At 42.3% G+C, this 12,504-nt stretch overlaps 1 protein-coding gene across 13 annotated transcripts in view; it reads left to right on the forward strand.

Annotated features, from left to right (window-relative positions):
- Nucleotides 1-1,252: 1,252 nt before the first annotated feature.
- The window catches only part of LOC138755027 (zinc finger protein 229-like), a 71,912-nt gene continuing 60,660 nt past the window's right edge, over nucleotides 1,253-12,504 (forward strand). For 10 of the 13 annotated variants that reach the window (XM_069920181.1, XM_069920179.1, XM_069920180.1 and 7 more), the window contains exons 1-3: nucleotides 1,253-1,487; nucleotides 6,617-6,713; nucleotides 6,894-6,962. The gene's annotated coding sequence lies outside the window, so the exon portion shown is untranslated. Of the gene's footprint in view, nucleotides 1,551-3,516; nucleotides 3,741-6,616; nucleotides 6,714-6,893; nucleotides 6,963-12,504 lie in introns of those variants that run through there. The other 3 variants (XM_069920190.1, XM_069920191.1, XM_069920192.1) reach the window with 3 other exon arrangements.

Here is a 12,504-nt window from a genome sequence, read left to right on the forward strand (position 1 = left end):
CAGTTAGTGCAGAGGGGGCACGGTTAGTATAGCAGGAACAAGATTAGTGTAGATGGTGGCACAATTAGAGTAGAGTGGGCTCGATTAGTGGAGCGACGGGAATAGTTTTACGAGTCCGGAGGACCCCAAACCCTGCAGCAATAGGTATTCACCAAGACAAATGGTTACTTAAATAAAAATTGCTTTTAATTATCTTTAAACATGAAAACAGAATCACACTTTAACTTATCACTATTGACTATTGTTCATGTAGAGGGGACACAGTTCGTGTAGAGGACACATTAGTGTAGATGGGGTAACAGTTAGTGTCAAGGGGAAATGGTTTGTGTAGCGGGGCCACAGTAAGTGTAGAGGGGGCACGGTTAGTGCAGAGGGTTCACGGTTAATGTAAAGGGGGGCATGATTAGTGTAGATGGGGGCATGATTAGTGTAGAGGGGACAAGGTTATTGTGTAGGTGGCACAATTAGAGGGGGCACAGTTGGAGTAGAGGGGGCACAGTTAGTATGGAGGTTGGCACGGTTAGTGTGGAGGTGAGCACAGTTAGTGTAGAGGGGACACAGTTAGTGAAGAGGGGACACGGTTAGTGTGGAGGTGAGCACATATGGTGTAGAGATGGGAATAGTCAGTGTAGAGGTGGTCACAGTTAGTGTAGAGGGGACACGGTTAGTGTAGAGGGGACACGGATAATGTAGAGGGGGTATGGTTCATATAGAGGTAGGGGCAGTCAGCATTGTGGTGGAGTTGAAGGAGGCACAGTCATAGACTTGGGGGGATGGCACAGTCAGCATAGTGATTGGCATAATGCTGTCACTGCACCAGCAACCTGAGTCTAAATCCCGAATCCCGTGCTGTCTGTAAGGAGTTTGCACACTCTCCCCGTATCCTTGTTTTAACAGGGGGCTCCAGTTTTCTCCCACCCTTCCAAAGGTTCTTCCTCAATTCACATGAGGTTTTGATGAAACTAAATGTTCTTTCTCCTCGCTTCGCTTTTGATGAACACATCAGTACCAGGACCTGAACCGAATTGACATGGATCATGTGACCCGTGTCCACCCGCATCGGAAATTTCACTGGCGCCGGAGCGCGTATCGAAACTGCAACTCAAGGCTTGTGCCACCCTCCCCCTCACACCTGCGCCCCATACTGTAGATTCAGGGCGGGCCCGTAACGTCACTCCTCCGCTGCCTGCCAATCAGCGAGCAGACCACGATGAAGGTTCTCTCGCGATTTTGACGTCACACACGCGGTGAGGCGTTTCAAAGGCCGAGCACGCACCAGCCCCTCCAAGTGAGGAGAGAGACCATCATTGTTTCCATTGGCGGCAGTGACTGTCCATCAAACTGTTCTACTCATTAGCAATGTCGGATCCGGCAGAGTTCACGTCACTTCCATCAGACACCGGACAATGCACGAGTTCTGGGTGCTCTTCTTCCGTTCTTCCCCGCCCCTCCCCCGTGACCGGTTCCCCCGTCGGCGGCCACACTCGGTGAGTTCACGCGCTTAAGTCAAGCCCCAGGAGACCGTCGGATCGGCGCCGGCGCCTTGGGGAGTAAGCCCCACTCCAGCTCAGGGGAGAGATGGGGAGGGGATGACGAGTCGATGGGGTGATGGGGGGGTGGGGGGTTGACGGGGAGGAGGGGTTGACGGGAAGGAGGGGGTGACGAGTAGATGAGGTGATTGGGTTCATCGAGGGAGTTGACAAGGGGCAGAGATGGAGGCGGCCTGAGGAGTAGATAGGGTGATGGGAGGTTGACGGGGAGTGGGTGAGGATTAGATGGGGTGATGGGGATTCACAGGGGGATTTGATGGGGAGGGGGTGACAAGTAGATGGGGTGATGGGGGTTCACGGAGGGGTTGACAGGGAGGCAGAGAGATGGGGAGTGGAGGTTTGATGGAGAGGGGTGATATGGAGAAGGGAGAGATGGGTTTGAGGGGGAGCGGGTGACAGGGAGGGAATGGTGGGGAAGGGATATTGAGTAGATGGAGTGATGGGGGTTTGATGGGGAGTGGTGTGAGGTGGAGAGGATGTTGGGGGGTTTGTCAGTTGGGAGGTTTGTCAGTTGGGGGATGATGGGGACTGGGAGTTGGGGAGGGGTTGACGAGTAGATGGGGTGGGGGAGAAACTAAGTTAGTGACGAGCAGGTGGGGTGATGGGGAGTGGAAGTTGGCGAGGGGAGAGACGTGATTTGACGGGGAACGGGTGACGGGAAATGAGAATGGGAGGAGGTGACAAGTAGATGGTGTGATGGGGGTTCACAGTGTGTGGATGATGGGGAGGAGGTAGAAGGGGAGATGGGGAGGAGGTAGAAGGGGAGATGGGGAGGAGGTAGAAGGGGAGATGGGGGGAGGTGGAAGGGGAGATGGGGGGGAGGTGGAAGGGGAGATGGGGAGAGGGGGATGAGGCGGAAGGGGAGAGGGGGATGAGGCGGAAGGGGAGAGGGGGATGAGGCGGAAGGGGAGAGGGGGAGGAGGCGGAAGGGGAGAGGGGGAGGAGGCGGAAGGGGAGAGGGGGAGGAGGCGGAAGGGGAGAGGGGGATGAGGCGGAAGGGGAGAGGGGGATGAGGCGGAAGGGGAGAGGGGGAGGAGGCGGAAGGGGAGAGGGGGAGGAGGCGGAAGGGGAGAGGGGGAGGAGGCGGTAGGGGAGAGGGGGAGGAGGCGGTAGGGGAGAGGGGGAGGAGGCGGTAGGGGAGGGGGGGAGGAGGCGGAAGGGGAGGGGGGAGGAGGCGGAAGGGGAGGGGGGAGGAGGCGGAAGGGGAGGGGGAGGAGGCGGAAGGGGAGGGGGAGGAGGCGGAAGGGGAGGGGGAGGAGGCGGCCGGGGAGGCGGCGGCCGGGGAGGCGGCGGCCGGGGAGGCGGCGGCCGGGGAGGCGGCGGCCGGGGAGGCGGCGGCCGGGGAGGCGGCGGCCGGGGAGGCGGCGGCCGGGGAGGCGGCGGCCGGGGAGGCGGCGGCCGGGGAGGCGGCGGCCGGGGAGGCGGCGGCCGGGGAGGCGGCGGCCGGGGAGGCGGCGGCCGGGGAGGCGGCGGCCGGGGAGGCGGCGGCCGGGGAGGCGGCGGCGAGGTGATGGGGGTTTCACGGGGGGGTTTGATGAGTAGTGGGGGAATTGGCGAGTGAAGAGAAGGGAGAGTTTGATGGGGAGGGGATGATCGGGACAGGGGAGATATAGGGATGATGGGGGGTTCATGGGGTGGGGTTTCTAGGGTGATGGAGACTGGGAGGGAGGGGTGAGTGTAGGTGAGGGGGAGGTTGGGGATGATGATGTAGAGGTGGGAGGTGCTTGTTTGATACGGTGGAGAGGGTGGAGACAGAGTGGGAAGTGGGTGATGGGGAGGGTGTAAATGGAGTGGGAGGTGGGAGATGTGGAGGCTGGAGACAGTGGGTGGGAAAAGGGGAGTCTGGAAATGGAGGACAGTGAGCCAATGAGGGAGAGATAGGATATGCAATGGGAGGGAGTTTGGAGTCGGGGAGGGTGGAGGAAGAGATTGAAGATGGGGAGGGTGAGACTGATGTGGAAGTGGGAGAGTAAATGGCTGGTGGAGACAGTGGCACGAAGCAAAGGAACTTCAGAGAGAGAGAGAGAGAGACTTTGGAACAAGCTGCCAGCTAAAGTGATGAATGTGGGCTTGATTTGTAATTCTGATAAATATTGGATAGGTACGTTTCTGAGAAAAATCGTGGGTTTTAACTGTGACATGTGTTACAAGATCAAACCAGCAACCACAAAGAAGGCATATCACACAGGGGTAAAAATGAACAATTATTTTATTAACAAAAAATTCACCTTCAAACTTTATTTCAAAATCCCTCTTTTTATAACAATGCCCACTAGTTACTATGCAAATTTTTATAACAGTGTAAAACTAATAAATTCCCCAGCCTAAATATAACCTATGTAATTAAAGTCTAAGTTATATTTCTAACCACCCCACAGAAAAACTTAGACACAAAACACAAGACTCCCGAAACTTCGATCTCAACTGAAACAAAGAGCATAAACAAAATTCAGTTTGTTTGGTAAACTGAAGCCAAAAGATCTTTGAGAAAGAGAGAGAGAGCACAAAATTCAAAGTTGTCTTGTGTTGCTTGTAGAGAGAGGAACCACTGGCTTGGTCCGGATCCTTCTGGCTACCTTCGGAATGCTCATCCTTTTTGAAATGCTCCACATTCTAAACTGTCCTCCAGACTGTGACTCGTGCTCTGGGCCTCCTTCCACTCCACAGCACCACCCAGTGGTGGTTTGTTGTCCAAGTCCAGAAATTTTTAGATCATTTTTCTGCACATGCTCAGTCCGTCTCCTACTCTCTCTCAGCAGTCCACCTTCACCTTGGCTCTCTAAGGCAAACTGTCACTTTTTAACATAAAACCACAACACATAGGTCAATACACAACACAGAAATCTGTAACAGACACCTTAAAAAATAGTTTGGTGTGAATTGGTTTACATGGGTTGGCACATTTTGTGGGCTAAAGGTGTGCAGTGTGCTGTAATCCTGTGTCCACATTGATAGCTTTTACTGTGCTTCTATGCTTTCTATGGGTGATCAATCCTTGTGACCCAAATCCTCCAACAGAATACATAAATGTGTGTTCAGTTCAGAGTGAACCTGCAGCTCCGGTTCCAAATAAAACCGCTTAAATGTTACACTGAACTTCACATTTGCCATATGATTTTGTTAACCTGGTCTTGGATAGATTATATTTCACATTCACATAGGGCTGCCCAATGCGGCGAGCAGAAGTGGTTCGAGGGAAATTTTGTTGGGTTGGGAAGGAAACTGAAAGGCTTTCTTCCAAGAGTTTGAAATGAGTATTGTGTAGATCAGTGTATCAGCATTGAGTGGCTCACATCGACTCTGGGCAGAAGGGCATTTTACAATTCTGTGAAACAGAATGAACTTAGATCTTCACCGGACTTTGCTCTGTAAAGTTAAGTCTGTTCTTTATTTCATGGGATCACTGAGCAGTCGGGCAGCATTTCTCATTTTTAAATCAAAACCAGCATCTGCTGTTTCTACCCTGCTCCAAAACGATAATGTTCAGATGTCATCTAATGTGGTGAATGTAGGCTCGATCAAGTGACTTAAGAATAAATTGGATAGGTACATAGATCGGAGAGGCCTGGAGGGTTATAGAATGGGAGCAGATCAGTGGGACTAAGGAGATGATGGTTGGCACAGACTAGAGGGCTAAATCTTCGTCCGCGAAGCCAAGCCAAAGAAGAAGAAGTGGATTTTGTGATGCATGTGCTCCTCTGGCAGTGATTCTTCAGTTGTGATATGGTTGCACTGAGGAAAGTTCAGTTCTGAAGGTGAGAGAATGTATGAATAATGAGGCACTACTGGGGTAAATGTTCATTATTCACATCATGGAGCTGATAAAAGCAATGGTATTGAGCTTTAGGGTGAGAAGATGGAGAGTTGAGATGTTGTGTTTTTATACACTGAGCCTGGTTTGTAATTATTAAATAGAAGCTGTACCCTTTACCGAATATTTAGAAAGACGGGTAAATGTGCAAAGCATTGAAGGATACAGGAAAACGAGATCAATTAAAATAGAACAAAAGGATCAGAATGAACGTGGTGGGTAAAAGGACCTGTTTCTGTACTGTTGGGTTCTGTGACTGTATCACCACGCCAAAACCAGCTGCTCATGTACGGTGTGTGATGCCACATTGGATCGAGCCATTGCAAACTTTGGGGGCAGAGACTACACTGTATAACGTACAGATTGTCTCTGAGGGGAATTTGAATCTCTTGTCTGGGCTGTCAAGTTTAACGGAACCAGCTTTGAGAATAAGGGATCAGTCATTCAGTCCCGAGATGGCAAATGTTTCTTCAACTAGAGGGAAATCATCCTTTAAAATCATAGGGCAAAGTGGCTCAGTTGCTGAGAACATTCCAGAGAGCAGGAACTTATATTTGAATAGTGAGGAAATAGTAAGGGTAAGGTGTGAGCAGCATAACATGTTCTGAAGTAACGTGTTGTATTATTGTTTTGTATTCCAAGCTATGTCTGTTTATATTCAGGAGAAAAAAAAACTGATCTGCACTGTCATTTCTTTCAACCAAAGTGAAATACTGCCGGTGCTAAAATCCTGAAATCAAATCAAGTTTGTTGTTGTCTGATTGTACAAGTACAACCCAACAGAATAATGTTTGTTCACTGTTCCTCGGTGCAAAACAGGCAGACGCACATCTAGACATTACACGCGTACAAGCAAACAATACATAAACAGGACGTAATTATCTATAAATAAATATTGTTTTCTGCATATGAAAGTCTCGGATGGTTCTTGTGAACTGTTCCTTTGGTTGCTCAGCCTTCACACTGCCTGTGGATAGGTACTGTTCCTCAGCCTGGTGATACTGGCTCTGATACTCCTGTATTTCCTTCCTGATGGGAGCAGCTGAAAGATGCTGTGTGCAGGGTGATTAAAGTTCCAATTAGACACTGGAATGCCCAAAAAAGAATAAAATCTCTGGATTGGTGAAGATGATGCAATTTAATCAATTCACATACCAGCTGTGCTATTGCATGCAAAGAAATTAAAAAAAAACTCTCCTGTCTTTTTATTTGCAGAGTTTTTAATTGTTGCTTGATTTTGTCTGCTCGTTTTCAGAATAAGACCTTGAAATAGATCTTGTGGAGGAAGAGCCCCCATTCCTTCAAGGGCGGATCAGCAGAGTATCGACATGAGTCCTTTTAAAATAATAAAGGTATGCATAGGATTTAAATCCAGGAGCTTGCTCTTTTTATCTGCTCTGAATAGATTTTTTAAAAATATTTTCTCTCTAAAAATATTTAATTTGCTTTCAATTATTTATTTGTGTGCAATGTAAAAGGCTGGATTTTCTAATGAAATTCTTTTTTTTATTTCTTGCTGAATTCTTCCTCAGTCTGGCTGAGAAAAACATGACTTTTGATACTTTTAAAGGAGGACGACAAAAGAAGGAGCTGAGTTTATGGTAAGGTCCAGACAGCATGATTCTAGTCTGTTCCTTACTGCCTGAAGGCAGTATGATCATCAAAATAATCTGACAGAAAATGTTTTTTTGGGGTGAGATTGACCTGAGTCATCCCATCATGAGCCTTTTTTTGGATGCAGACATTTTTTTGTTTTTTTTTAAAATTGTATTTTATTTTTGAAGTTTTCATGCATCCATAATTTTAATACAAATTAATATTCACTACAAAACAAATATAACCTACTCCGCTTAAAAAACTAAAACCCAACCCCCCAGAAAGACAATCAATCATTACATATACATGTTAACACCATATAGTAACATATTTAAGAAAAGAAAAAAGAGAATAATAAGATTACTGGATTATACTAAGGCAGGCCAAAAAACACAGAGGTCTTAACTATCAAATGTTATCTGTGCTATCTGGTGAGGTCATAGGGAATAGCGATTAGAAAAGAATAAAACTAACCCACAATACTTGTGTATATATGGGCTTCATATTTGTAAGTATGTATTTATTTCTCAAATTATATGTAATTGTTTTCAGTGGAATGAACTTTTGTATTTCCGCATGCAATCTGTCTATGCCCAGATAAGAATCCAATTTCCAAGTGCTACATTTTCTTGCCACTGCTAATGCTATTTTCACAAACTTTTATTGAGTTGGTGATGGGACCAGTTTAGGATTCATTCCCTCAACATTCCCTTAAAGTGAGGATTTTGTGGATATGAAATATCCAACAGTTCCAACAGTTCTCCTATTTTTAACTAAAACAGTCTTAATTTTGGACACATTCATGTGTCATCTTCTTTACCACATCTAAAACACTTGTTTGATAAGTCTGATTTTATTTTATGCAACTTATACGGTGTGATATATGACATTAAAAACATTATAGTGTACTAATCTGATTTGCACATTAATTGTGTTCAACATGCAGTCTCTACACAAATCCATCTATAATTGCTCATCAATTGTAATATTCAGATCCTGTTCCCATTTCTGTTTAGATTTCTAGAGTCCCAGTTTACATGTTGCTCTCTAATAAAAGGTCCATTGCAGAAGTAAGTTTCTGTACTGGCCTTTGTTGAACAAGGGTTTCCACTTCACTACATGGCGGCAATACACTTTCTGGTCCCAATTTCTCTCTTAAGAATTGCTTTATTTGAAAATAACAAAAAAAGCATGTTTCTAGTTATTCCATATTTGTCCCTCAATTGAAAAAAGAACATTAACAGAACTTGTTCACAATAATCTTTATCAGACCGCAGTTTCAAACATTTATTGTCTTGGTAAAAATATATCTGAAACAGAGGGGTATACAGTGATACACTCTTTGTCTCAATTTCCCCATCTATCTTAACCCAAATGTTTCAGTAAAGGTGTATCTTTAGTTCCTGATATCAACCTTGAATTCCATTATAAAGAAATTCCTTAGCTGACTTTTCTCCAATTCTATATTGGACTGGTTTAATCTTCAAAAAAGGATGCAATAAAATGCATTTGAGCTGCTCTATAATAAATATAGCAATGTGGGAGTTGCAGTTTTCCCCCCTCCATTCAGATTTCCATGTTAATTTCTGCAAAGTTACTCAAGACATTTTACCCTTCCATAAAAATTTCCGAATCCACTTATTTAGATCTTTAAAAAATATTGTTGAGGTACTAAAATAGGTACTGTTTGAAAGAGAGATTGAATTCTTTGAAAAATACTCATCTTTATAAAATTAACTATTCCTATTAAAGTAATAGGTAATGTCATCCATTTCTTTAAATCATCTTCAACTTTATGAAGTAAAGGTAGATAATTCAAATTATATAAATTTTTTATTATCTGTTCTAATCCCTAAATATTTAACCCCATTTTTTGGCCATCTAAATTGGATATTTTGCTGACATTGTGCAATGAACAATGCATTTGCACAAATGATGCAACTTCACTTTTATTCCAGTTTATCTTGTATCCTGAGACTTGTCTGTACTCTTCTAGTCGGAGATGCAGTTGTCTCAAGGAAGACTCCGGTTCGGTCAAATATTTCAATACATCGTCTGCAAATAGACTAATTTTATGTTCCTCATGACTGACCCTGAATACCTTAATAAATGTATCCCGTCTAATCATCTTTGCAAGTGGTTCAATAGCCAGTGCAAATAATGTTGGTGGAAAGGCACATCCTTGTCTACTAGATTTCAACAAATTAAAAGATGTTGAGATTTATCCATTAGTTACCACTTTTGCCTTTGGATTAATATATAATGTTTTAATCCAATTATTAAAAGATTGTCCCAAACCAAATTTGTCCAATACCTTCAAAAGAAAATCCCATTCTAATCTATCAAAGGCCTTTTCTGATTTAAGGCTACAGCAACACTTAAATCTCCTTTTGATTGTGCTAAATGAGTGATACTTAATAATCTCACTATTATCAGCAGCTAGTCACTTTTTAACAAAACCTGTCTGATCAACATTAATTAACTTCGATAGCAATCTGTTTATCCTATTAGCCAAAACCTTTACAACAATTTTATAATCTGCATTTAGAAAAAAATATTGGTCCATACGAAGCAGGTTTTAAGGCAGTGGTTCTCAACCTTTTTCTTTCCACTCATATACCACTTTAAGTATTCCCAATGCCATAGGTGCTCTGTGATTAGTAAGGGATTGCTTATGGTAGTATTTCTTTCCACTACATACTGTTTTCATCGTAGCCGATTGACTCATTATGTGCACGGTTTCATAACTCTAAAGGAAATGGGCCAATGACAATTTTTCTCAAGCAAATTATTTCAGTAACATTTGAGTCTGGAGCAATGATTCTTAACCTTCCCTTCCCACTCACATCCCACCTTAAGCAATCTCTTACTAATCACAGAGCACAGATGGCATAAGGATTTCTTAAAGTGGTATGTGAGTGGAAAGAAAAAGGTTGAGAAGCACTGCTTTAGGGGAGCTCTGTCTTTTTTTGGTATTACCGTAACTATCGCAGTGGAAAATGATTCAGAGAGTGTATGGGTTGCTGAAGCAATAATAAATAAAGGAAGCAATTAATCCTTAAATTCCATATAGAATTCAGCCAGAAAACTGGCCTGTAATGGACTGATTGCTTCTTTAATTTATAACTGATCAATGGGAGACTTTAGCTCTGACTGTTCCTCCAAAGATAACACAGGCAAATGTATTGAAGAAAAATACTTATTAATGTTGTCATTATCTTTTCGAGATTCTGAACTATATAGTTTTGAATAAAAACCCAGAAAGGAATCATTTATCTATTGCGGTTTATAGCTAATAGGATTAGAATCTTTCCAGATAGCATTTATAGTTTTGGAGATTTGTTCTGTTTTCAATTGCCACGCTAGCACTGTGATCTTTCTCCTAATTCATAATATCTTTGATTAGTTCTCATTATTGCTTTTTATATTCTATAAGTTTGCATAGTATTATACTGAAGTTTAAAAAAATTAATTATTAACCTCCTTCTGTTCTCTGACCTTTGAACATGCAGGTCTTTTTCCATATCGGTTATCTCCCTTTGTAATTTATCCAATTCCCTCATGTAATCTTCCTTAATTTCAATACATCCCAAATCACAAATATCAGTTATTGAATGTAAGTTCAGATCACAAAACAATCGAATGTGCTCTCTTACAAAATCACGAAAGCAAGCTATTTAATCTCCATCTATATACTGATTTCTCTTTGTCATGCATTTTAATCTGTAACAATAAGGGTGAATGATCAGGCAAAGTCGTGCTTAATAATCTACCTGAAATACTCTACCTTGAAGTTGTACTGAAAGTAAGAAAAAAATCTATTCTGGAATATGAATCATGTTGATTTGAGTAAAAAGAATAATCCCCATAAGTCGGATGTAACCTCTGCCTTATATCTATTAAGTTCAAATCTTCCATTAAAGTTAGTTGTTTTTGCTGCTCTGCTTTTATTAGTTCCTCTTGAAGATCTATCTAATAACAAATCTGAACAAAAATTAAAATCTCCTCCTAGTATTATATTCTTGTGGGCATTTGCTAAATTTAGGAAAATTTCCTATATAAACCTCATCATCTGTATTGGGCACATAAATATTCAAAAGACTCCATAGCTCAGAATAAATGTGGCATTGAACCATTACAAACCTACCTGCTGGTTCAACATGTTGAATGTCGATTGCAAGATTCTTATTAAATAAGAATTAATTAATTGATTTTGAATTAAATGAAGAAGATACAACATGGCCAACCCAGTCTCTTTTCAGTTTTGAATGTTCTTTTTCTGTCAAATGCATTTCATATAGAAAGGCTACGTCTCCACCCATTTTCAAATGTGTGCAAGTATTTTCTTCCATTTGATGATCCCATTAATATTACAATGTAAGAGTTTTACCGATTTACTCATTATTGTTTATTTTAACCTTTATTTCCAACACCTTGTCCCACAAACCTCCACCAATTAGTTATGTAATTCAGCATCCTCTGTGTTTGTCCTTGGCCCACCTGACAATCCATGAAAGATGAGGAGAAAAATGTAAAAATAAAATAAAATAAGATGCATTGCTAAATATAATACCAATTAACAGAAAAGAGGAAAAAAACTCTTGTTGCTTTGTTAACCATAGCAACACTATCACCCTCCCTTGTGTGGGCCATGACCGAAGTCGCAGATACACGCATGAATCAGCAATAGTCAGCATCGTCCTCCGCCTCTCCCCACCCCCCTGAGATTCTTCATACATTTCTCTTTTTAGATATAAAAAGCACTTCATAATCATAGTTTAACTTCAAATCAATTATACAGAGTTAACAGAAAGAGGGAAAAAACACATTGCTCTTCGTCCTCAAGGTATTCAGCCTGATGGTTGACTTTGCAAGTTTTCAACAAATTCTTTTGCCTGGTGATGGTTTCGAAAGAACCTGCTTTGTCTATTTGTGAGAAAAATCTTCAAGGTCGCTGGATGTCATAGAAAAGAATGGTATCCTTTCTCCCATAAAGTCTTTTTCACAGGATTGAATACTTCACTTTAAAAGGTCTTCACTGATATGAGTAAAATAAAATTTTGCTCTCTTAATATTCAAGCGGCCCTTGTCTTTGATGAGCTTTCTGTGCAGCTATTCTCAGTACTTTTTCTATATTCTGATACCGCAGGAATTTTATAAGTACTGAATGGATTTTGTTGGTGAGGGGGAGGGTTACGTCAGAGGGCTCTATGAGCCCTTTCAATTTCAAATTCTCCCACAATGTTCTCTTGGCCCAGTACCTCTGGAATCCATTTTTGAAAAAATTGTGGCATATCTTCTTTCAAACCCACAATCTTAATATTATTCCTTCTACTATAATTTTCCAGAACATCAATTTTTGGCAAAGCTTTTGATTTCTCGATATGAGACATTCTATCTTTAACTTGCTCCACATCTACATTCAATTTATTAATCTCATGTTTGATTTTATCAATATGTTGCTTCATAGAATTCATAACTTCAGTTATTTTACTTGACTGCTTTATTATGTATTTTCATACTTCTAAGCTCCTTAAATATATCCAC

This window comes from Narcine bancroftii, chromosome 2, assembly GCF_036971445.1.
Source record: "Narcine bancroftii isolate sNarBan1 chromosome 2, sNarBan1.hap1, whole genome shotgun sequence".
Classification (NCBI taxonomy): domain Eukaryota; kingdom Metazoa; phylum Chordata; class Chondrichthyes; order Torpediniformes; family Narcinidae; genus Narcine; species Narcine bancroftii.